The sequence below is a fragment of the Haliotis asinina genome, chromosome 8, assembly GCF_037392515.1.
Source record: "Haliotis asinina isolate JCU_RB_2024 chromosome 8, JCU_Hal_asi_v2, whole genome shotgun sequence".
Lineage (NCBI taxonomy): Eukaryota > Metazoa > Mollusca > Gastropoda > Lepetellida > Haliotidae > Haliotis > Haliotis asinina.
The window spans coordinates 62824321-62852142 of NC_090287.1; the positions used below are offsets into that span (position 1 = coordinate 62824321).

Below are 27822 nucleotides of genomic sequence, written 5' to 3' on the forward strand. Positions count from 1 at the left end.
TCAGGTGCTGGAAGGTATGTCTAGATGAGACAGTTCAGAAAGAATCAGATTTCACGGTGTTTTCTTCAACACAGTCTTCAAAACATTTTCTTTGCAGTATTTGTTTACATCTCCGTTTATGAAATATTTCACAGACAAGGATTAAGGATGATAAGGCCACACCCACACTTGCACCATAGAAGGCGCTCTGCAAGGTTAACATGTCGACTCTCTTTGCTTTTCTGCTTGGAACTGGACACTGATGTTTCGGTTTCCACCGATCCCAAAACAAGCGCAAGATGCCGCTTTCATATATTCACAAAATTCTACAACAGAAATACAAATATTTAGACCAGCAGAAAGTTATTATTCTCCGTACATACATTTGCAAACGACGTTCTGGATTAATATCATATCATGCAGGTATTGATGGAAGCGTCTGTAGAATACTTTAAACTCTGTATTTGCCCTTCCCTGTTTCTCTGGCTTGAACCAAATTCCATCCCCTCAGAGTCGATACTGTGTTGACAGTGAAAAGAATTTGGAAGAGCCAGCATGACTATTATTCCAGACACTAAAATAATCTCTCCAGAGGTCTCTGTCTGTCTGTATGAACATACGAGATGACGGTCATGAGTGATGGTTCTTCCTTCCCTGGCATCACATTTTTATATTTATTGAATTGCCTTGCATTACTGTGCTAATTCATATTTAATATAAAACAATGTTCAGACTAAGTGTTCGTGTACTGACCTGAAAGAGAGGGACAAGTGCTGTTCCTCCAACAAATCCCCACTTGTACCTGTCCTGTTGCACCATCTCATCTAGACTGAAGAAAGGTGGTTTTTCTCGTCCGTCAGTGAGGAACGCTATGAGGTTACCACTGTAGGTGGCCGCCATTATAACAGTGAAGAGCCACCAACAGCTGAGCATCGTGCGTCCGGACTCCGTTTGTGGAAGGTATGCTCCTCCTGGAATATGGGTCAAAGGTTGATTGGAGGCATAACGTCTTCAGAGATCACTCATCGGGTCATTCATACATAGTCAGAATGCATTTACCCTGTCGGCAGTTTAGGGACTTTGGTATTGAACACTGCCTATTTACCGTTCGCCATAAAGGAGAGTAGAGTCAACCATTTGTTGGTTTTTGGGATCCTGTTTCTTTGAAGATAAGTCCTGAGTGGACATAGAAGTATGACACTGTGAAATCAATGGCTGTGAGTCTGCTTTCGCCCATAGCCATGCATCGGTGTCATTTCAGCGTATTGGAAGTACAAAATAACTTCTTTTACTTTGTGCACGTCAGTTTATCTGTCAGTCCCAGCAGGTCATGAAATACCACAAACTCCTTGCCCATTCATAAAATGAATAAATCTGATGAAGCAAATACAAGGTTGACAAGTTCGCGAAAAGGCTTGTTCAACTGAGAAGAAATAGTAACGTATGAGACATATCAAATTAAGGAGTTGCATCGGAATAGGTTTTGTTAGTTATGCATCAACTTTTTTAATGTCCTTAACATGTCTACCATAAAATATTCAGAAAACTTTACAGAGGCCTTGAATGTTGTAGTCTTTAGCAAATGGGCAAGAGTGGTATGACGCTTTTTGAAATTTTGCTGAAGAGAACATTCTCGATTGTTCTTCAACAGTTGTGAAATATTAACTGCGAAGACTAGAACTGTTAGAATATTGCTTCACGTGAAAGGGAACTTAACTATAGGAAAGTTGAACATAGTCATACAACCTTGAGGAGAGTATTTTTGTCACGATGAATCTTTATGCATAGATCTAAATATAAAGCAGTTGAGGCTATATGACGTGTCTCCTTAATTTTCAGTTGAGGTGGCTAAATCAAAGGAAGGGAATTGATCATTTAATGGAAAGCCTCTGTTAATCTTCTTGGCCATGGCCAGTATACATTATTTTGATATGTCAACCCGAGCAGAAATTCTTATTCATAAAGACGGAAGCACAGCAGGTGCTCATGAAGATGCCCTCTGATGGAAAGGTTTTACCTACAAATTGAAGAAGTCCAGTATCTCACTGATTGTTCCCTCTGTAAACTTCAAATTACATTTACCCAGACACGTTGTCATTTCTGGGAATACAATGACCGATCATGCTTCCATGGCAGCACTCAACAAATCAGTGATGCCATGATTCAAAGCTAGCATTAAACCTACATCCGTGATCTAATGTAGAAGAAGTGGGACGCCCAAGTAGGTATCAATAAATTATATGCAATAAAACCCTATATCGGTTATACCTATTTGGGTTGTTAGTCCAGATTTGAAAAGGTTATCATACGACGATGTCATATTGGCTATATTAAATAATTATACTCGCAAAATATTTATGAAAGATGAAGATCCCCCGTTTTGCATTCCTTGTAATGAAAGAATCACGGGCAAGCATGTCCTTCTTGACTGATGAGTATTTCATCACAAGGGATATCTAATTCCAATCACGAACAGAAGTTTTCATTTCATTATTTCATTTATAAAAGACTTAGATCTGTTAAATGATTTGTAAATAGATAGCAATTTTATGATAGCAAGTTTAAATTAGTAACTCAAATTGTTAGTGTCTGTATTCTCAAAGGGGGTTAAAGTACTGTAAATTAAACTTTCCAAATTTTTAATCGTAGAATGCGTGTCTTTAAATGTATGTCTAGATTTCCTACATTCGTAACGGCTGAAAGATCGGTGTTAAACCAGCTATGGTCCATGCAGAAACCAAATGTAGTGTAAGTTCCCGTGGTCTCTAGTATGGTGATGCACCTTCAGTTGTTGGCAATATATGGTCTGTTTTGACCTTGTATTGTCATCTATCAATAAACTGCTTTCGATCTCCTGACTAGTTTTAAATTCCAATCTAGTTATTTTCCTATACATCACTGACAGAGTTTTACAGTTTACCATTGATTATCATGTATATAATTAATTGTTCTCGTCACGATATGGCTGAAATATGGCGGATGTGACAATAGATTTTAACTCACTAACTCACTAATTTCATTTTTGACAAATTGCCTTTAACGTCTTGTTACGAGTGTGTATTTACTGTATATTTTTGTTATTAATTAAGTAATAATTATTATTGGGTCACAACATTTAGTGTTTTGAATATTAAATATGATGGGTCACATTTCGTTTTAATAGCTGATCAACACTTTTAGCATTCTGATTTTCTGGAATTTATCTGCTCCTAGTTTTCGTTGTGTTTACTTCCGGGAGACTTATTCGTGGGCATTCCACAGTGTAGACGATGTTCGTTTGTGCCCGAACTTTCGGGAAATGACTTAGGAAATATATATAAAGGATGGTTGCCGTGTTGAGGGCGACACTCACATTCATTCATATTTGCTGGAATTAAATCTCTGCCACGCTTGATCATCAAAATCCGTCAACGCCTGACCTACGTTATCTGCTGTCACACCGATCGCTGTGTTGACATTCTGCCATAGTTGATTCTCTCTCACAACAAGACTTTGGTGAGTGTGCTATATTGTATTTTGTGACCCATTGACTTAGATTATGTCTCTCTTGAGTTGTACCTGAAATCTGCATTGTTTTATTGACTTGTGACTTTGTAACCTTGCTCTCGTTGCATAATAATAATATCTGAATATTTTAAACTTGTCTTTGTTCTGTTTTGTTGGTTCACAAGGGGATTTCTTACATTGTTGCCACGGTAAATTTTTAACCGTAACAGTCTCAAAATAGATATAGTTAGAAATATCATTGTTGGCCATGTTATATGGCCGATATGTAAGACAAGGTACTGCAGAACAATGAACAATTATTGATGGCAAGGAAATTTTGTGTGGGTTTTGCAGTTTCCTGTTACTACAGCTTTTTTACAGTTTGGAAAAACACTCTGTATATAAAGTCTATTCACTAGTTCAGAGAGCAAAGCCTGCGAGTGCTGTTCATCCACAGACACTACAAAAATGTCCACATTGACGTTTAGATTATTTCCAAGATCATCAACTCGTATGCGAAAGGTTTTCAACATCAGGTTCAGACATATTTCACTATAGCCTATACGGGATCATCAGAACAGATGCGTGCCACGAAAACAATATATTTCTGTCGCCCTGAGGCTCGAAGGTAATCAGACAACACTCGCTCATTAATCTTGCTACATTTATTTGACTGTGGTTGGATTGGTTGTCTGACGGTCTTCTTCGAGTAAAGGTGTCACTAATAAAGTTCTTGTTTTGTCCAGTCAACAACATCCGAAGAATACGAAAGAACATACAATGTCTAATAATTTGTCCCTTGGACTTTACTGCCAGCGCTCAGCTGTGTATTCACGATTCTTTTACGCTTACGTGCATATATATACTGTGTCGAGGCTTTCCTAGGAGTTTGTCTCTTTCCAGCATCCGTAAGTACCTCCATGTTATATAAATAAACAAGGATCAATGAAGCTCGTGGACAAGTGGGTAGAGTGCGTTGACTTCTGACTAGGATCTCAGCAGAACGATATTTACATAAATATAACGATTAGTAAATATGGTAGATGTTTTCAAGGCTTTTGATATTAAGAACTGTTGATTCTTCCTTCCGCCGTATTGCTGGGATGTTGTTGAGTGTGTTAAACAACAAACAAAAGTCATCTTCCACAGATTCATATGCAATAGTTGCAAATCGGCGGTATTGCTAAAATACCTTTTAAAATTATACGAATGCAATCGTAATATGTTAACGATGTCCGCGACGTCGTGTCATAAAGGAATCACCCTCATCACCCAGCTGCAACGTCAAAAACCTGACTATCAAGTGATAGAACCTGAAATCCAGCGAAATGTCTGTGCACTAGCAATCTATTTAAATTGTGTATCCGGAATTTCTCTGATTCAGCATTTTATGGTGTATTTGGCAAGTAGTCTTCCTCTGGGTCAAGTGTTCACTGATTACAACCCACTGTCGTTTCTTTAAGCTTTGACGTCCTGTGATGGTAAGCATCAGGAAGTGGCCTCATGTAACACTGTTGTTTGTGCACACTTGTCAGTGACTTGTCTAGACACTTACCAGCGATGTGTTACCCACAGCTAATCAAAACATGACCAGCTGGGCAGATCCCGCCAGTGGAAAAAGCTGACTTGTCAAAAATGTAGCAAGCTATCCAAATTGTTGTTAATCATGTACATATAAAGGTAGGGAGGTTAGGCGGGGACAGCAGAGCGGGCGTGGACAGACCAGCAAAAGAGGCAAACCAGGGACTTGGACGGGACGAACTGACCAGCCAATCCATCCATCTGCTGCCCAAGAGTCATCCTTACTTCGTCGCCTGTCCCTGGCAGTCCCTATCAGACTCTACAAATTGTATACTAATTGTTCGTCCCATCTCAGGCGTGTACACAAGAAAAAAAGCTACCATTCTTTGAACGACGCAGCTTCTCGTGTTGTCCCGCGCCCCCTGGAAGTGTTACACTCACACACAATGCTAATGTACATGGTACTAATACTAATCGAACACGAGAAAAGGAACGTTTCACACATTTGTGCAACACACCTCCTTGATTGCATTACAATGGTATACGGAGAATATCACATCCTTTTTTTCAAAATCTCAACTTGTTTACAAACCTAGAGTTAAATATTTATCAAACTTTGCACCCGTAGATTCCCACCTATTCCCCAATCTGAGAACTGCCTGGAAAGCGTTTGCATCAAGTGTTTGTGAATCGTGGTGAGTGTTATGCTGAAAACTAATTTACAACTAGTACCATCATCACAATCTCATGTTCTTCTCGGAACATTTCAGATACCACTCGTAGAACCACTATACCACTACGTATGTGCGATATCTGGTGTAAACACGTCACAATTTAATTTTGGACTCACAAAAGTCCAGAAACTCTCAGCACTGTGGCCACTCTCTCACAAGGGATTGGGCAAAATTAAACATGCAGCTGTTATGTATATGTGCTAAGGATGAAAAAATGAACATTTTTTTTCGAAAACTCAAAATTTAAACTCGCTCGCCCATGGACATGCCCATGGGCGAACAGTGGCCAATGGGCAGGCCCATGGGCGAGAGTGTTTAATTTCGTCCAGAATAAATGTTTTGGAGGTTGTAAATCAATGAAAAAATGTTAATAAGTATCATGACACAAATTTCAGCTTGTTGTGACTTGACTCTGCTAACAGCGATTTTAAAACATCTCGCCCATGGGTGAAAAACATATTGGACCATGGACGTGAATAATTACTTTCATTGAAAATACATGTTTTTTCCATGCTTTGCAGCTTTTAAATAAATGAACGTGTATTTATTAGTGTCGTGTCGTGAATTATTTTGACTTCATTCGGCTAATTTAGAGTGATTTTTAAAAAACTCACACCCATGGGCGAAAAACATTTGGCCCATGGGTGAGAATATTTACTTTTACTCAAAATACATCTTTTTCTATGTTTTTGAGGTTGTGAATGGATGAAAGTATGTTCATAAGTATCATGGCACAAATTTCAACTCATTTTGAATCAATTCCGTTAATTTACAGCGATTCAACAAAATCTCACCCATGGGCGAAAAACATTTTGGCCCATGGGCGAGAATATTTCCTTTTCAATTTCTTTTTTGTTCCAATGTTTTGGAGGATGTAAATGAATGAAAGTACATCTATGAGTATCATGACAGAAATTTCAACTTATTTTGACTTAATCCCTCTAATTGAGAGCAATTTTAAAAACTCTCGCACATGGGAGAAAGACATTTTGGCCCATGGGCGAGAATATTTGCCTTCACTCAAAATACATCTTTTCCTGTGTTTTGGAGGTTGTAATTGAATGAGGAGATATTTATGAGTATCATGGCACAAAATCCAACTCATTTTGACTTAATTCTGCTAATTGAGACCGACTTTCAAAAACATCTCGCCCATGGGCGAAAATAAATTTGGCCCATGAGCGAGATTATTTCCTTTTCACACCAAATACATCTTTTCTAATGTTTTGGAGGATGTAAATGAATGAAAGTACATCTATGAGTATCATGACAGAAATTTCAACTTATTTTGACTTAATCCCTCTAATTGAGAGCAATTTTAAAAACTCTCGCACATGGGAGAAAGACATTTTGGCCCATGGGCGAGAATATTTGCCTTCACTCAAAATACATCTTTTCCTGTGTTTTGGAGGTTGTAATTGAATGAGGAGATATTTATGAGTATCATGGCACAAAATCCAACTCATTTTGACTTAATTCTGCTAATTGAGACCGACTTTCAAAAACATCTCGCCCATGGGCGAAAAAAATTTGGCCCATGAGCGAGATTATTTCCTTTTCACACCAAATACATCTTTTCTAATGTTTTGGAGGATGTAAATGAATGAAAGTGCCATTATTAGTATCATGGCGCAAAATTCAACTGATTTTGAGTTAATTTTGCGAATTCAGGACGATTTTTTTAAAATATGCCAGAATAATTACTTTTACTCAAAATACATCTTTTCCTGTGTTTTGGAGGTTGTAAATGAATGAGGATATATTTATAAGTATCATGGCACAAAATTCAACTCATTTTGACTTGATTCCGCTAATTTGTAACAAGTACAAGAATCTGGACCTCCACTTAAATTTTCATAGTTTTTTTATTGTCTTGGAGGTTGTAAATTTATGAATGAAAGTGTGTTTATAAGTGTCATGACAAAACAAAATGAAATCATTCCGGTCTTAATTCGACTAATCTCGCTCGTGGACGAAAATATTTTCGTTTGCTTGTTTTCTTTATTTTGCATAACATATGGTTTAAAAATAGATAAAGTTCTAATGACTACCTAGTAGTTTCAAATGTACCTACCCAGTTTAGCATGTTTCGTTTTAATAGTGTGGTCTCCAGTTTTAGTAATTCCCGTTTGCCCGTCCCCGCTTTTCTTCGTCCGAGGTTTTATGGGGTATTCTCCTATTTGTCAGACCAGAAATAATCTGCAACAGGGACAGGTCACTCGCTTGATTTCTTTACCATTTGTACTAATTAGTATGCGCCTCGTCGTGCTCCAATGCATACAGTGACCTGGTTCGTTTTCATTGCAACTTCGGCTGCGTTTAACAGTACTTCAGCCAGTTCACTGTATCAGTCGAAATCTTACAATGAATGAATGAATTAATTAATGAATGAAGAGCAAGAAGTATATGTGAATAAAGGCCATCCCTTTGAAAACATGCTAAAGAACGCAAAACTATCGTTAGGTCACATGTGTTAACATCAGCTTGTTATTGGCTCCCTGGTCAGACATAACAATTGTCAGACAGGTTAAAACAACAAACTATCTGGTTGACTGCACAGCTGCCTGTTGACGTAGTATACCCACATCACCTACTTTTCCTGCGTAACCTTCATCTACATCACCATCCTTAATATATTGAGCAGAGAGCACAGAAGGCCCTACAGCTGTAACCACTGAACCGTGGCGTCTCTCTGCTCCCAAGTTCCCAAGTGGGATTGTCCTTTTCTACCTCTTCCATTAATCTTTAAAACATCTAACATGCTCAACGCATGCAACTTGTTACTAAAATGTGATGTTATACATAATCATAAGAGTATTTTTATGTATTATTCAGTTGATAAATTATTATTTTATGATACATATATGTATGACATGCTGAACAGGTATAGGGCATTTTGTGTTAATTTACCATTCCCATTTTCATAATGCTTAAAAAGACACTCATTAATCTATCACAGAGTTTTGTCATTCTTTCACTCCAACATGGTTGCTAAATCCCCCTGTGATCATGGTATATCGACTCTCCCATACCCAATTCACCTAATCCTGAGAAATCAACCAGGCATGGCATACCCCCATCGCCTAATTAATTTTCCGTGCCTATCGAGTAAAAAATACATAAAATGGGAGGACACCCTGTTAACTAATGGGAGTGAGCCATGTAGGGAGTACCCTCACTCTCACAAACCCACATAATGAGGAGAAGCGGCCGTGTTTGTCGGGGGTTCTTCTGGCTTTGCTAAATAACTCGTACATAAACATGTACAATATTTGGCTTTGATTCTGTAACTACCCACATTATGACATTGAGACCATTCTGATTTATCGAGTAAAATACGATTGAATAGTTTTGAGTTTGAATCTTGGCATATTTTACCGGTTTGCCACTTTTGCACTCTCTCTTTTTAAATGGGGCGTGCATATTTTGGTGGTTTTTAGTATTTCATCTATTTGTTTGAATTAATTTATTTATTTGTTTTTGCTTTGTTGGGTTTTTTTTTACTGCTAGTGGCCCAGCGAGTGAGTCTGCTTTGATACCTGTAAATTTACGTTTGACGTTTGACGAGCGGGACGTAAAGAAGAACATATATGGAGCCCCTGCATCAATACATATTTAAGACTAAAGTGTTTGAAACATTATTCTAGACCAGTAATATAATACATGATTTCAGCGTGTTTTGATGCTCTGTTTACATAAAGTGATATTTAAACATTCGTTATGGTAAGTGCGGTGTAGCAATGTGATGAGGAGTATGCGGGGTTTCTTCATCCCATTTCATCCACCGATGAGAATGGTGGTATTCTCTTTTGGTTCACACCCGGACTGTCGAATGTTTTATCAAATACACAACAGGACTGTCGAAAAGCAGTGGAGTGTGACAGTGTTCGACACTGTTCTAATGAGAACTTGTGCCCGAGAATAGCAGAAGACTCGTCTCTACTCTAATTAACGAGCTAAAACACATACACAAAGACATCGGTGAAAGAATGAGCTGTGGAACCAATTCCTGAATGATAGTCGTCGCACGAACAGTAGTCGAGAAAATTGGCATCATCGTGAATCGAGCGTCTGTGAGCAATGTAAACTACATATTGTAACACAGTGGCCACAATAAAGAAGAACTTGACAGAAGGCTTCAGCGTCTCAACGACCAGCTTTAAAGACAAGAGATTTCCGTAATGAGCTGTGCTCATCAGACTGTCTACCTCGCTCATAGTGACCACATTACTGTACTGTATAACGTATTTGTTTTTCCTTCATGTCCGGAGCGTCGAACGCCATGGTGTTGACGCCTGATTACCTCCTTACGTAATACCCGAAACATCGAATTTACAAAATTTTCAATTCAATTTTAGACAGCCCAGGCAAGTTGTTTGTTTAAGGAGTAAGAGGATAAGGAGGCATGGTCGACTAGATTTCTTTGTTTAACTAATCCCACACGGCCTTCACCAATAGAGGGAATGATTTCTGTTCAGTTATGACATTGCTGTTCTCCATATGTCTCTATTTTCTCCACACATCTCCATGTTGTTGTATTTTTGTGTGTTTTGTAACTGTAATTGGGACTGGTGATCAAGCTTTACAGTACCTCACCCATACAACATATAATACAAAATATAAATGAAGCATGTGTCGTCATCCATATGAACTATCATATAATAACATATGCATACATATCATTACATCAAATACAACTATCATATAAGTAAACATGAAAAATAGAGTTACAGTTTGTTGTGTCTGACTAGCTCTTTGTAGAAACACTGAACATTTGTGAGAAGGGTTTTGACAAGCTAATTAGTTTCCTGTTAAAAAAATTAAAAATCAAGCTTTGTGTTTTATGATAAAATCGTGGACGGATTCAACTATTTTCTGGTTTTCACAGTGAATAAGTTCTTTTTCTCCGTTCACCGAAGTCATCATCGACCACAGTGAGAAAAGGTCCATCTTCAAGTAGTAAGAAAGACCATGATAGCTAGCGTATTGAGTACTTGTGTCTTCCTTGGCTTGGTCATCTCCTCCGTTACCCCCTCCCCCGAATCCACACCACACTAGGGCGTGTAGGACTTGGCTGGGTGGATAAAAAGGAACTCCTATAACCCCATATACCCCAAATGACAATGCTATAATTTGTCGTTTTTGTGTATCCGGTTTTGTGTATTCTGTAATATTGTATAGTGCTGGTGAAGTGTTAATCAAAGCAATATTTTGCTTGATATACGAACCAGATTCTTTGAGAATACAAATATGTTTTGAGCACATTTCCAAAATTGAAATACAGCATGCACACAATAACTAAACTGGAAGGAATAACTGGTCAGCTCGACGGCTTCTGAAACAATCAGTCCGAGATTTCCTTTGAATGTGAGATATTTGGCTGCGCGTCTGTGGATTAGAACTTGAAAATCGCTCATGAAGTCTCTGACAAAGTAATATCTGTTCAGGTCATGATAATTTGAAAAAAAACAGAGAAAGTTCTATGGATATCTCGACGTAGCTGTTAAACTCGTTATCAAGAAAGGGATGTCTACGGGGTAGTCCTGTAAGTTAAACCTTTGTTTTGGTCAAGGTCAAAATCGTTTGGTGTAGTGACAACGGTGTTGTTTTAAGGGATTAGACACGGGTTTTCTAAAAAAAAAAGTGAAATGTATATAAAATGGACTTTCAGTTCACTCCTTCCATTAGTAATGACTTATTTAGTTTCTTGATAAGATTGCTTGCATGGTGAATGTTGGAAATGACAGTTTTCATTATCATTTTAACAACTTCAGTTATGGCAAATGCGCTGCTATACTTCACGTTTCGTCCTACTTATTTTACGGGAAGATACCTTTGTGTAAACGGTTATATGTTCATTTTGAGAAATGGCAAAAAGGGAGAATGTATCTCGAGAAAATGAATTTTGAAAGACTGCTGATCAACAGTTCCAGCTGTCTCAACAACATAATTTCGAAAATACTTAGAGACCACAATCACTAAAGCCAAAGTAAATCTTTTCCACTGTAGCAAAAATAGTGAAAATTTATTTAAAAAATAGAAAAGTAAACGCAAAATCAATCTTGATTATATTAGGTATTCCTCATAGCCCAACATAAAGATTACACATTAATAGTATGGATACTTTAATCTATAGTTTAAACTAATCTCCTCAAGTAATCATGACTGGATTGGCAATAAACTGGCTGAAGTACTGTTAAACGTAGCCGAAGTTGCGATGGAAACGAACCAGGTCACTGTGTGCATTGGAGCATGACGAGGCGCATACTACTTAGTACAAATGGTAAAGAAAACAAGCGAGTGACCTGTCTCTGTTGTACATTTTTTCTGGTCTGACAAATAGGAGAATACCCCATAAAACCTCGGACGAAGAAAAGCGGGGACGCGCAAACGGGAATTACTAAAACTGGAGACCACACTATTAAAACGAAACATGCTAAACTGGGTAGGTACACTTAGAACTACAAAGTAAGTACATTTGGCGAATGTCAGTGGGATTGACAAGACATATTTCAATACAGTTTAAAGATCTCACAACACTGTTTATGTTGATCACTGGATTGTCTGATCCAAACTCGATTATCTACAAACCGCCGCCATATTGCTGGGATATTACTGAGTGCGACATAAAATTAACTCCCGAAATTAAAGTGAATTGTCATTAGAATTTTATCTATTTTTAAACCATATGTTTTGCAAAATAAAGAAAACAAGCAAACGAAAATATTTTCGTCCACGAGCGAGATTAGTCGAATTAAGACCGGAATGATTTCATTGTGTTTTGCCATGATACTTATAAACACACTTTCATTCATAAATTTACAACCTCGAAAACAATAAAAAAAACTATGAAAATTTAAGTGGAGGTCCAGATTCTTTTACTTGTTACAAATTAGCGGAATCAAGTCAAAATGAGTTGAATTTTGTGCCATGATACTTATAAATATATCCTCATTCATTTACAACCTCCAAAACACAGGAAAAGATGTATTTTGAGTAAAAGTAATTATTCTGGCATATTGTTTTTAAAACTTCCCAAAATTAACTCAAAATCAGTTGAATTTTGCGCCATGATACTAATAATGGCACTTTCATTCATTTACATCCTCCAAAACATTAGAAAAGATGTATTTGGAATGAAAGGGAAATATTCTCGCCCATGGGCGAGATGTTTTTGAAAGTCGGTCTCAATTAGCAGAATTAAGTCAAAATGAGTTGGATTCTGTGCCATGATACTCATAAATATCTCCTCATTCAATTACAACCTCCAAAACATTCTCACCATGTGCGAGAGTTTTTAAAATTGCTCTCATTTAGAGGGATTAAGTCAAAATAAGTTGAAATTTCTGTCATGATACTCATAGATGTACTTTCATTCATTTACATCCTCCAAAACATTGGAACAGAAAAGAAATTGAAAAGGAAATATTCTCGCCCATGGGCCAAAATGTTTTTCGCCCATGGGTGAGATTTTGTTGAATCGCTGTAAATTAACGGAATTGATTCAAAATGAGTTGAAATTTGTGCCATGATACTTATGAACATACTTTCATCCATTCACAACCTCCAAAACATGGAAAAAGATGTATTTTGAGTAAAAGTAAATATTCTCACTCATGGGCCAAATGTTTTTCGCCCATGGGCGAGACTTTTTTAAAGATCACTCTAAATTAGCCGAATGAAGTCAAAATAAGCTTAATTCACGACACGACACTAATAAACACACGTTCATTTATTTAAAAGCTGCAAAGCATGGAAAAAACATGTATTTTCAATGAAAGTAATTATTCACGTCCATGGGCCAATATGTTTTTCACCCATGGGCGAGATTTTTAAAAATCGCTGTCAGTTAGCAGAGTCAAGTAAAAAATTTGTGTCATGATACTTATTAACATTTTTTCATTGATTTACAACCTCCACAACATTTATTCTGGACGAAATCAAACACTCTCGCCCATGGGCCTGCCCATTGGCCACTGTTCGCCCATGGGCATGTCCATGGGCGAGCGAGTTTAAATTTTGAGTTTTCGAAAAAAAATTTTTTTCATTTTTTCATCCTTAGCACATATACATAACAGCTGCATGTTTAATTTTGCTCAATCCCTTGTGAGAGAGTGGCCACAGTGCTGAGAGTTTCTGGACTTTTGTGAGTCCAGAATTAAATTGTGACGTGTTTGTATAATTTTCATGCTATCTGGATACTTTCTGAAACTGAACTGCTCTTTGTACCAAATATGAGTGAATGAATTTTACGCTGCTTTAAGTCCGGCAACACCAAAATTGGGCTTCACACATTGTGTCCACGTGGGGAATCGAACCCGGTCCTGTGTGTGATGCGACGATGCCTTAATCATTATGCTGCCCCATCAATCCGTAAAAGAAGGAACCTAGAGGTACAATTCAACACATCATGCTTTTTGTTTTATTAACATTAAAACTCCTCCAGACAGCAATCTTCAGCATACATGAAATGCTTGAATCCAACTGCTCGTGTCTCCTGTCGTGACATTTTGCCGGAACTAACGTTTTCTTCAATGTCGATTCAAACCACTACACAACCCTATGATTCCATCGTTCCCACCTTTGAAATAATCATGTTAACTGTGCTTTTATCAGCACGGACATGAACAAAACCAAACGAACTGATAAAAGTAACTATTGAAAACATTTATATCAATAGTATCAAGAGAGGGAAACGTATGATATCATACGTCCTCATGAGATCCCAGTACAACATGGTCGTGAGCATGTTAGAATGGGATGTTCGGATAGGATCAGATCTCCTGAACTCTTCAAGAGTCTTAGACTTAAGTTGTTGTCTTTCATTCACACCTGAGATTACGAAATACCTCACAAACAAGGACCAAGAGTGCCATGGCCACACCCACCCCTGCACCACAGAAGGCACCCAGCAAGGTTAACATGTCGACTCTCTTTGCTTTTCTGTTTGGAACTGGACACTGATGTTTGGGTTTCCATCGATCCCACCACAGATCCAGAAGGCCGCCTTCATATATTCGCAATATCCTGGAAAGGGGGATAGAAAGTCTAAACCTCAAGGCACACTCTTCACCTTTATACGAATGTAGCAAGGTATGTTGGGGTTAATTTATGTAACAGTAAGACGATCTGCATGCTGAGATTTCTTAGGCTTGCGTTCATGATCTACAGCCACATTGCCATCTCCCCGCATGTATTGTACATCGTCATATGTCGCTAATACTTTAAACGAATGAAAACCCATGAAAGAACTCAAGCCACAGAAAGATCCAGTCTGCCAGTCAGAAGAAGCACACACTTTTATGTCTGCCAATTGTGGATTTGTCAGACCTACTTTTGGTGTCAAACGATACCTTCGAATTATGCCATTCACACTTGCGATATCATAATGCTGCGATTTGATGTGTACCTTAAACAACATCATTACGGTCAAGACAAAGGATCAGAGGAGGATCACAAAGTGGAATATGGCTCACGATCAATTCAGTGTCGGCACCATCGTTCGCGAAACCTACGTCTGTTCGAACGTGAGAATTTGTACAATTGCACACATCAATGCTCATCAGATGACAACCAACAAGCAAATGCAAAGTGCACACGTGTAAGAAAATCGAACAATGCTTTGCAACTTCTGAAAATTTTAGTTACTGCTGGGCATTAAGTTGATAGGTCCTGAAGCTGAAAAGAGATAGGCCAGAAAGCCGTGACACAGTGTAAACAAACTTACAGCAATCTGATTTTTAGTTTAAGGTTAATCAAAATAGCATACATTATTCTATTAAAGAACACTGTGATGGAAATTTGTCACACATTTTAGGTTTCAAAGTCACAATCTAAAGGCATATCTGTAGTATTTTCTTTTTTTAAATTTTCAAATAGTCAGCATCAGTAGTTGCAATTCACGCAAAATCCACGTTAAAATATCAATGCCTCTTGAATCAGTGCCATTAATATTCCAGAAGTTGTTATAGAGGACCTTAAATTGAAGTACCTTACCTTACGAGGAAACCATTGCGAGAAGAATAGTGAATTACTGGAATATTGGACATAGTGAAATATAAGTGTACTTCTTAACCAAGAAAACATTATTTGTTTTGATTTTTTCTTACAACATAAATTGTTCACGTGTAGGCTAGGTATATTGGTACCTGTTTAGTGAAATAGCACAGTTTTGATATTTATTCACTGGAAATGATAGCAAGGTACGTTTTAATAATGCTGTGTCCTTATGTCAACTTTGAAAAATAATAACTCAAATGATAATCTAATCAATGTCTTATTAATCATTTATTAATTGACAAATAGTTTTGATATGACATAAATTTAAGGCAAAACTAGGCAAAGAAACAATGTAATATCATGACAGAACATTCGCTTAGCATTAATTTACTTTCTTGGCTCCTGTTTTAGGACATGTTTTGTTCGTTTTCTTAAATGATCAATTTACTTTAATGATCATGCTCAAAGTGATAACTAATATCAAAACTCATTAGTTAAGTTAGCGCAGCATCCAGGCTATTTGAAAACAAATAATACAAAGGCTATATTTCATTTAGTCTTGGAAAAGAATAAATAGCAAAATTGTCTGTTGATAGGAGTCTGGTTCGGTCTATCCAGGTGGAACACTTGCTGGAGCAGGTGCTCATTCAACGCCAGAGATATGTTTGTAATCCTAGAACGGCAGATTAAGCACAGCCAGTAATATAAAACGTCATGGATGCTATTTCTATTGCCTTTTGGCAGTGCAAAACATTTACCAACACCAAGGAAGAATTAATAATTGACAAAGTATACTTCACTCACTGTTTGGAGATACGTTGTGTGTATGTACTGTGTTTGGGTAGACCAACTGCGTGTTTGTTAAAAAAGAAGTTGTCTTGTACTATCTGTAAATCACACCGCCGTAGGTCATCCCACATCTCCAAAGTGGCCTCTTCTCCCATGAAGACGTACTGACGTTCGACCGCGCGTCGCATATGCTCGTCCCCATCCATACTCAACCAATCAGGTTCTTTTCCCATCATCTCCTCCACACCGTTCCACACCTTGTGATAGACAGAGATGTTGGATTCCTGAAAACATGTCACAGGCAAGTAAGAACAGGGACTGACTGAACGTCAACTAGCACCACAAGACCTGCACACACGCACAAGCACCTTCCAAGTAAGGAAGTTATACATGTATCAATTAACGCAAAGGATATAACAAAGGTAATAAGTAATACAAGAATACAAAAATGGTAACATATGTATTCTGATTTCTTTGCAACCAATAGCACATTTTACATAGTTTACTCAGCTAACATGGTGTTTGAAAATCTACGCAACAGGTCATTCCTCGTAAATAGAAACGACAAAGGCCTTTCCACATCCATAAAAAGGCTCTGCTGAGACAGAATCGATTATACCCGTTGCTTCCAACTATACCATGACTAAGGGCTTGCTGTATGACCATGACCTGTGTACAGACGACCCATGACAAGACAATCTAGTGGTTGGCATCAAGCAATATGACAATAGAGCATGTGTTTATGAATTACTATCAAATACTGACGATGCCAGGGGGTGTGACAGTGTCCTGCCCAGCCGGTTATCATAAGCATACCGGAATGCTAGTCAATCGATCACGTGAAGAAGGAGGGACCGCATGGAACAAGTCAAAATGGTTAATTGCACATTCAGCTGAGTCATATTTTAAATATTATTTTCGGTTGATATTCAGGCCAACGACGTTTTACAACATAGAATGGATACATGATATAATAGCATAGATAATATAATAGCGTAGATAATTGTATCGCACATTAAATTCAGTCAGTTTCTTTTTCTTTCAGTTGATATTCAGGTCAAAGACCTTTTACAGCATAAAATGCATAGATAATAAAATTATACTATCGTAGATAATATAGTAGCTTCTGCAGCAGTGACGAAAATTATGTCCGATGCAATTAACATTTTGACTTGAACAAGATGTTCCCGAATGCATTTGCATATGTTTATAACGGGAACCCCGGAAATGCTCACCTTTCCACGAATACCTGGTTGGTTGATTGGTTGGCTGCTTGGTTACATGCCGCACTCAGCAAAATATGGCGGCGGTCATACTGCTGAACTTGGCTTTAACACCAGCACATACCCATGTTACTGGCAGAATTGTAGATCGGTTCGATATTTAAGGAGAGATTTCTTACAGAAGTGGAAATGATTTTGCCGTTTCTATTCAACGAGGTTTAACCTGACTGAGTTCCTTTAGAGTTTGCTGTCGATGGTTGCAAAAGCAATTGTTAACAACCACAGGTTGTATGAACACAGAAGGGAATCTTCATCTTCACCGGTGGCACTCATTCATTCACAAGAGGTACCAGTGGAGCAATGGCAGAATCATGTCATAGTAAAATCTGCGAAAACCACAAAAAAAAAATATCACACAGATGCTGACCTGAAAGAGAGTGACCATTAATGACCCTCCCACAAATCCCCACATGTATGTGTCTTGTTGCACCATCTCAACCAGGCTGGAGAAAGGAGGTACCTCCCGTCTGTCAGCAAGGAACGCCACAAGATTCCCTCTGTAGACAGAAGCCAGTATCACTGCGAAAATCCACCAGCAGGCAAACACTGTACGTCGGGATCCAGTGCTGGGAATATATGATCCTCCTGGATAACAGTGGAAGATTTACTGAGCAGTCAGTGTTGTAGACGTTAGTATGTTATATAATACACTGCACATTACGTATGCAAGGTTCACACATTCGTAAATGATTGCTTTGGATTTAAATAAGTGTTGCTGTCAGTACGTATATGTACATGGACCTTATTCCCCATAAATATTATAATTATCATGGCGATCTAATATTCAACATCTAACTATGGATGAACACAAACATTCCAAAGTCAGTAATGAAAGGATCTATTTTGACTTCATTAACAGCTAACCTGTGAAGATGCCAGTTAGAATTTGTCTTCAGCAAGCCATGGTTGTCGTAAAAGGCGACTAAGGGGATCGGGTTCTCCGACTTGCTTGACACATATCAGCGCATTCCCATTATGGCGATCGGTGCGCATACTATTGATCACTGAACTGACTCTGGAGTTTCGATTGTTTACACACAGACGCCAAATATGATTACACTGTGCCATTTAGAAACTGGTCAAATGTAACATACTATCTCAAAGAAGAAACGCATAGGCGAGAAATCTGTTGCGAAAATGTTGTATTTTCAAACATTTATATTTCATCCACAAACAGACTTTAGTGCATGATATTTTACACCAGTTTAGACGAAGGTAATGCCTATACAACCAATTAGATACTTTTAGATAACAGAGACGCTGAGCACTATGGTGACGACGTAGTACAACCCCGACGTCAGGTTTCTTGGCTCTCAGACCAATTTCTTTCAACCTGTTCCGTACAGTTTGACCGGATATCCACTGAAGTCCACGCACTCTGGCTGCTGTACATGTGCTCTTACCGGTGGCTGTGGCATCACGTAAGTGCAGTACCGATCTTGGGCTGCAGTGGTAACTCGAGGTCTACCTGTACGGTGGCGGTCATTTCTTCAACCTGTTTGGTTGCAACGAGCTGCAAGACATGATATCTTGCTCAGACTAACATTCAGACGCCTGGCAACAGAAGATTAGTAATCTCCAGCTTGCATTTTTTCAATGACGATGTTTCGTGTCGCAGAGTCAAGACGTGACGTAGTGGTTTGACATTTAAACTCTAACAAAACGATTGCCAATTTCTGAAAGCAATTTGGATTTTTATTGCCAGACCGTGAATGCTCTTTGCTGCACAATTTCAACCGGAAGGTGATTCCTGTTGCGTTGCGGCGATGCCTTTCTCTTCCTTGTAAGAAGTCTCATCAAAATCCACATTTTCGGTTAAAATCGAGTTTTTCACTTGTGCAGTTTTGACAAATCATGCTATCAGCACGTTTGTTACATGTGTTGATGATTGTTTGAACACAATAATCAATTAATAGATAATTTAAAAATATCAATCGCCTATGCTTTCCTTTTGGGGATAGTATATGTTATATTTGGGTGACACTTTCTACGTAAAGTACAAATTCTAGTACTTTTATGGCTGAGTCCCATCCAGGATTCGAACCCGCACCCTAAGAGTCAGGCGCCTTATCGGTCCTGGGAATTGACACTATCAGAGGGGTACACAAAGTACGCAGTCTTGACTACCAGTCGTCCCAATTCCATTTTCCGGAAGTCGCGGTGGCTGAACGGTCTAGGCGACTGATTTTGGGTGATGGCGATTAGGTGGCTGACCTTGTGGGTGCGGATGGGACTCAACCAAACATTAATTGAATTGTACTTTACTAAGAAAGTGTAATCCCAAATAACACCAAATAGCTGGAATATTTCTCAGAGCGAGGTTAAACACCAAACCTGTAAACCACTCTTTGACAGCGGGCAGCTCTAAACTCCAGAATGCTTATTTTCCCTAAGACGTCTCAGTCAAAGCACACTTCATATCATACTGAAACATTGTCTAACAATGCCGATTTACCGTTCGCCATGAGAGCGCCAAAATGATAGAAAAATATGTCTGAATATCGGGTCCTCCGCATATCCGAAGGTCTGTCGTCTGTCTGCAAACGGGCTGATTTCACTTCTTCCATGACGAAGAGGATGACAGTGGAGACGATGAGTGAGACGAGGAGACAGACGAGAACCTCGTAGCGGAACAGGTAGAGAAGGGTCAACCATCTGTTGGTGTTGGGACCTTGTCTGCCGAGAATAAGTCCTAAGTTGGAGTAGAAGTATGGCACTGTGAAATCGATGACTCTCGCCCTGCTGTGAGTCATAGACAACGGCGCCACAACCATGTCAGCATTCTGGAAATAGGTGAATATAAAGTCTTAAACTTCCCTTAATGCGCCGGCCGTATGTGTGTACATTTAAAGGAGGACTATGTTTTGGTCACATTAGCAGTCTTGGCACATTTCAGTGTGACAGTAACTACTTATATTTCCATATCATTTCATAAGAAGCTTTTAATAATATATACTGACTGACATCATGTTAGACCTCACCATCTTACTAATTGTGTGCAAACAATTCATGTCAACATACTGAACAAACCCTTAATATAACTTCATATTCCGACTGTAACATACCCCGCTGACAAGTAACTTCACCAGCCCCGTCCAACTGCCGTTCAGTATGCGACTCCACTCTCTGTCCTCTGGTTCTACCAGATTGTAGCTAACAAACAGGGATAGTTGAGTCACTATAAAATAAGACAGTATGAGGCTCTCTTTTTTCTGACACGGTAGGGTTACTTTAGTGGACTTAATGTTGTGATTTTGCAGAAAATGTTCTGCACTTCGTGATAGCACGAACATATAAACACAATTTTAAACACAAATGTGCACGCACATACATATTGCACACTGAAACCTGAAATTGAGTTGTTTCGCCAGTTCCTGCAACAGCTGGATGCAAAGACCGTCGAACTTGACAGAACCGTTCTCCACCCTCTTGATGACAAATGGCGGCCACTGTGACGGGACAAAAAAAACCCTGTTATTCAATTCATTGCTTCGGCTATTTTATGTTCGTCACTCCCAATGAACCTAAACACAATTTACTATTACTGTAAATTTATACATATTTACTGCTTTGCTTTTACTATCGAACATCCACTGTGTCGTAAAAATAAATCCACAACTTTATAGTGTTTTGTTTGATAGAGATTGTAGTAGAAATATTTGTAGTAACTTCCAATGGCTGAAAATGGCTGAGACGGTCGTAAACTATGGAGAGAGCACGCGATGAACACATTTAATCTGAAATTGATGTCAGTGACACTGGTGCGGATTGTGTATCATGAATCAGAGTGAGTGAGAGAGTGAGTGATTGCGTGAGTTAACTTATAACGTCACATCGGCAATATTTCAGCCATGTCGTGATGACAAAGTTATGTACTACGAATAAAATATTTATACTTATCTTAAAAACCTGTCAGCGAAAGGCAGTATAACAAATGGACTATCACAAATTAATAAAGATTAGTTTGGGGTCAGTGTAAAATTATAAGTCATTGCAAAACAACACGCTATGAAATCGGGCTATAGATCGCCAGCAACTGAGGGCAGACCTAACGAGGGACCATGGGGAGTTACAGTTTATTTGCGAATCATTACACGAACGTGTGCGTGTATGTATGTACGTATGTATGTGTTGGGGTATATATGTTTGAATGAATGTATGTATGTATGTATGTATGTGTGTGTGTGTGTGTGTGTGTGTGTAAATACAAGAAAGTACATTTATATAAGGCGAAGAGAAGACAATAGTCTTATGATCCTAATAAGTAAGGTCTAAGTAGAGAAATTATGAAATGCAAGTTAAACACCTCCAGAGTACCGACAATTAACGTTCGATTCTGAAATCCATATTCGCTGCCATAATAAAGCTGATGTTTGACTTCCAAAGAACGATCTCTCCCAATACTGCCAACGGTTTCAACATCTTTCCCTCTATGGCTTGAACTGAGAACTTGAAGTTTGGCCAGAAGGGATGATTCGCGTTTGGTTGCAATCTGCAAATATACATAGACGAGTGGGATTTGTGCACCTTTGTCAGATATACAAAATGTATTAAGAGAGACATTTTACAACAGCTGACAAATGTGGATTTATGATGGAGAAATGTAATACATGTTCTGACAAACCAATGTTGTTGTCTAATGTACATATCAGTAGTGCATTATTTATGAATTTTCACAAATTTACACTCGCACTATATGATAAAGCATAAAAGTATATAACGGCATGTTTCCTTCTTTTTGTTCGCTGCTTATGAATTAGTATGATTTATTTATACAAAGAATATCATAAACTATAGACATCTTCATTAAATCAAACATGTTAAAAATCTCTCAGTGAACTTGCGATAATATCACGCGAGACGAAGGGTTTCCTGATCTTCGCTTAATCGTCTTCTACAATGCAGTAAGATAATGCAACCACATTATCAAACAAATGATTTTTACTGCAATGCTAGGCAACATGTAACAGTATTATCTACGTGACTGGGCACATGTCATATAATTCTGCAAAGGACTCACGTATTTCACTTATTTACACGAAAAGAACAGTAGTGGAGCATCAGCGTGATTCATTCTGTCACGCAAAGAGCCCACATGAACCACATCGATAGACTTTCAATATTGAAAACAGACGCCTTCTGTATCAATTCTGGACTGCCAAACGCTTACTGTGTCATATTATTCCTTGATAACCTTGATAAAGTCTCCATGATAATCTTCAGGTTCTGTATACATGACTTCACTCCAAATGCATTATCATTGTAATATTAGATAATGTAATGATCCACAGACACATAATTATTCTTCTGGCACGGGTATTTGTCTTAATGGTAAAAATGAAGTAACACCGTTTCTTTACAGTATTGTAGGTGCTTTCAGTCCTACTGGCTAGTCCTTACCTTCACAAGATAAACAAAAGACTAAAATGTGCTTACCAGTGGTGAAAAATATTTCGAACACGGCATGAACTCCAGAAACACAACACCGTCGGTTTTGAATGGCTCAAGTATGTGTGCAATGTCCATGACACTTCCGGTTGAAGGGGTCATTAGCCACTGAGAGGCCAAAAATGAACTGGTCAGTGACATATTTGATTCCAGCCAGCGAGCCTGACAACACATTAGGTTGCACATCGTATATGCCATATTTTACTCAGTCTGTTTTGTCATTTTAACAAAAGTATCATGCTACACAGCTGACGCTAAGCTTCAGTCACTGGCATGAAAGTTTGCTTTTACATCTTTTGTGAGGTTGGTGTTACAGACACCATATGCACGGTCCCTAGTATCGTGATCTACCTTCAGTTGTTTGCGATGTGTATCCCATTTTGTATTTTGTTCTAGTTCCTTTACTGTCCCTCACAAAACATTATGAATTCTCTAGACATGACCCTTTCTAGTCACATTAATATTTTCAGTTTGACGGTATTTTTTAACGCACTTACTTATTCCCTAAAATATATTTTGTGCTTTTCTCGGCATTTACTATGCCAATAGTTTGCCGAATTTAAAGTAGCACATTATTAGGAAATTAGAAATTGTTTGCACTATGGACAGTTGATTTACGATAATTGACAACGCATTTTTGAAATGGTTCAGGTATAATCTACATATGAAGTGGAAACTGATTGTATATAAAAAAGTAACATTGCTGTTATTTTTGTTTCAAACAAAACTGAAATCAGAAACACTACCTGAATGAGGAGTTTCTGTATACAATCGGATGGACATATCACAAGAAATCTGAGGTCCTCCTCCGGAAGCAGTTGGTAGATACCGACTAGATTAATACTTTCTAGTGGGTTGTTGGGATCATCTATCATATACAGCAGTAACTTGATCGACGCCAGTCTACCCCGCGGCAGTGCAGTCAAAACTGTAAATACAGTCATTCCAAAAGTGTTTTACAAGATATTATTTATTCGCTGATATCTTACTATGTCTGTTATCTGATGAGATGTTCAGTCATTCAAACGAAGTTGCATACGTGGAAGTCATAAGACTATTATTTATCGGACCCTGTCATTTAATCATTGTCACTGGGTTTTTTGTTTACCATGGGGTGCTCTATTGCCTACCTCCATATGATGACGTTATAACAACACACGTCTTCCACTTCAGGTGGTTGAGTATGGAGGTGATGCCTCTCATGAGGACGTCCATGGAGTCGAGTCTAATCAGGGCATCAAAGTAGGACTGCTTTGTACGTGTGACTTTGAGAATTGACCGCATGTGTATTGCATGGTTTGAGGGGAGCGTTGGGCAGTCCACGGAACAGAGGCTGACGTTGAGGTCGTCCAGGTAGGAGGAGGGATTGAACTGACCTTGGCAGGAGGAGAGCGATGCCAGGACCCCCATATCCGCATGCACCGGTGTCACTGAAACAGTATTGCGGGAAGTTTGCCAGACGAAAGGATGTACAATTGGCATATACTCTTTAGAGCATTTCTAAACATCCTTGATTCGTACGTCATTGTCATCAACAATTGGTGAAAATTTTCTTTACATGTTTCCACAAGAGTACAATGTGTGAAGTCCGCGCTGGAAAATTCACTCCAGTAAATTGTTTAATGTTTACTTCTTGTACAATTCTGACTATATTGTAAGCATATTATAGTCCTTTTGTTAATGTTGGCCACGTGTTATGAGTTCTAAACTTACAGGACGAAGTGAGGAGTGGCATATGTCACTGATGAGTTAGTAAAGTATTAAATGAGTAAAGTGTCAAAGCTTGAGTGTTGCCAGTTTCAATGTTTTGTACAAACTGATTATGGGGCGAGAAAACCTGATCCAAATGATGTGAAAAGATCACAAAATTAAGGTAGATCACAAATTGTTCACATAGCATGTCCTGCCTTTTTGGGTAAAAATAAATGATTCGTTCTCGCTAACAGGTGTTTACATCACTGTTTACTTCACTGATATTATTTGAACGAATTGAAATTGTTCTGTAGTTTTCAGAATACTGATGAATAGAGGCCTTTGGTGTTTGTCGTTTGACAGCAATTGCAGAAAGACAATAAGTGTTTGCGTTTTGCCTCACACCGCACATCAGCACGGACTGTAAACCAGTAAACACAGAGAAATGAAAATCCATTTGCTGATATTTATCAGAACCTAACCATCGACCTGTAAAATAGATTACATCTTTTAGTGGATGGAAGAAATATTACCAGTTGTCTCCACGCAGCAAACTGCTTTTCAGCAGAGACAAGCAAAATGGTCACCGCTAACCCAATATTGACTGAGTTATTAATGTGGCACACTATAGGATGTCGGCATTTCTGTTGTGCATTGATGTGCAGCAGGATATCTGGTTAGAGAAGTTCCTTATTACATGATCGAAACCAATGAAGTCATTGACCGCTGACTCGTTAAGTCGTTTGATGATTTTCTTCTATTTTTTCATTATGATGTACCTGCCATCCAGGATTATAATTAAACCCATATTCACCATAAGCAGCGGCATGTTGTTTGAATATGGAAACACATAGAGAAAACAGGAGTGTGCCGATCCTGTCACAGCCCGGGCGGATCATTTCGGGACCATTGGCCCCTATACATGCAGTCCTGAATGCGATCCCGACTCGAAAAGTCAGTCAAAAAGTAATGAAACCATGTCACCTTATGATACTGTGTTTGTACTAATGCTACATGTATGGATAGATGGATGAATCGATCCATCCAGTGTCAAACATTCTTAATAGCCAGTAGGATCTAATATTCATTATGGTTTAGGAGAAATGTTCTGACGTAAGTTTTAACACTGCGGGGTAATTACAGGGCCTTTCATAATGAAGAGTATGTCAAATGCTACATTCAGGGGTGTGAATGTATTAAGGTATTTCTAAAACATCTGTCATAACGTAACATTATAAGATTTACAAAATGAATATTTATAAACGTCAACAATTGCAAATGTGGCCAAGTCATGTTTTAATCATTATTAGATTCATAATTTATGCTCTAATTTTAAGTGCTTGTATAAAGGTATCGTATACCTTATATGTGTCAGTTTTTAACTTTGCAAATAAAATATAACAAACCTTCTCATCTAAACACATCCCTGCACTTATGCAATTACTCGATTTAACAATAGCCACCCTACTGGGTCAGGCCAGGTTCTGACCCATGCGCTCACACACTTCACATGCTTCTTTTGTCTTTCTCTCTCAGATTCTCTGGTCAGCTTGCCACCTATTGTCCCTTAGATTTAAAGGTTTCTGTGACACATAACTTGTTGGCAGCCAAATAGATCATTTCAAGAGGATCAGGTCACGACAGTTGATATTTCGTGGAACATTTCTGGAGTGTAATGGCGATTTTATTTATCAGGTTAGCACATATAATATATATAATATATATAAAGGCTTCGGTAATTAAACGTGTCTAGTTTTTTCTCCAGTCATCAGTACAGTTGGTACTTTGTTATGTATGTATGGTTTCACAGTTACTTCAAACATTCTTTTTTAAAGGAAATAAAGGATTGTCATCTGTGGTGACCAGTAGCGTTGTGTTGAGTGCGGTAGAACCCATCTACCAACATTCACCCCACCATCTCCTACTACAAAAATACACAATATATGTGAATATATTTACTTATACAATGTAACGGGATATGATTATTTAATAACAAAATGATACATGATTATACACTATACAAGCATTATGATATGTGATTTTACAAGATAACAGTCGAACTCACCCGGAGGCATTGTCCACATATGCGAGGATGAGCAAACTATAAAGATGAACATCAGCATGGCACAAATTCCATACATCATACGTCTGTTACAGAGGCTGTGTGTGTCTGGAAGAAGTCTGAAGATGAATATCGTATATTACTCAGAGCACGTGGCTAAATTAACATCATGAGGAGTGATTTCATCAATATTCAAATTTGGCTGTGACTTCTGTCGTTATTGAGATCCGTGAACAAATATCAGAGCCATTCCTTAAATGAGCTATTTAAACAAACAATCAGAGACCATGCTAGTTCCACACACGCAGACACTTATACCATAAGTTGTTAAGTAACCTCAAACAGACGAAGATTGGCGATTGGTTTTAATGTAAATCGATGTGGAGCTTCTGTTTGCGTACAACATGGACTCTGATTATCAGACATGTACAAAGGGTACGAGTTAATGAGCTGTATGGAATCCTAGACGAGACATTTTGGCACTACCTTGTTGTTGCCCTCATAAAATCAAGGAAACAATGTCAAAATTAACCATTGATGGCTATTGCGCACTGTCGCGTATTTATTAGCTACTGCTTGAATGCAAAGATTTTACTAATATAATAAATCACTTTCGATGTTTGGACAGAGCAGAAATACTCAGGGATCGAACTTAAAATAACAGCAAATTAATGTGCATACATGTGGCTTTGAAGAAGGAGTAAAATCTGTAGGTTAAGGGCCGTTGGTTATTTGAAGTTTGATGCCTTCGCTACGGACGCCGATCTACCCTTATCTCCCGAAGCGACGCCCAATGGGCTATGCTTAAACACTAGCATATTTGATGAAA

General features: G+C 38.3%; 1 pseudogene; it reads right to left on the reverse strand.

The window, feature by feature from the left end:
• LOC137294722 (glutamate receptor ionotropic, kainate 2-like) lies at positions 1–27075 on the reverse strand (annotated as a pseudogene).
• Positions 27076–27822: the final 747 nt, after the last annotated feature.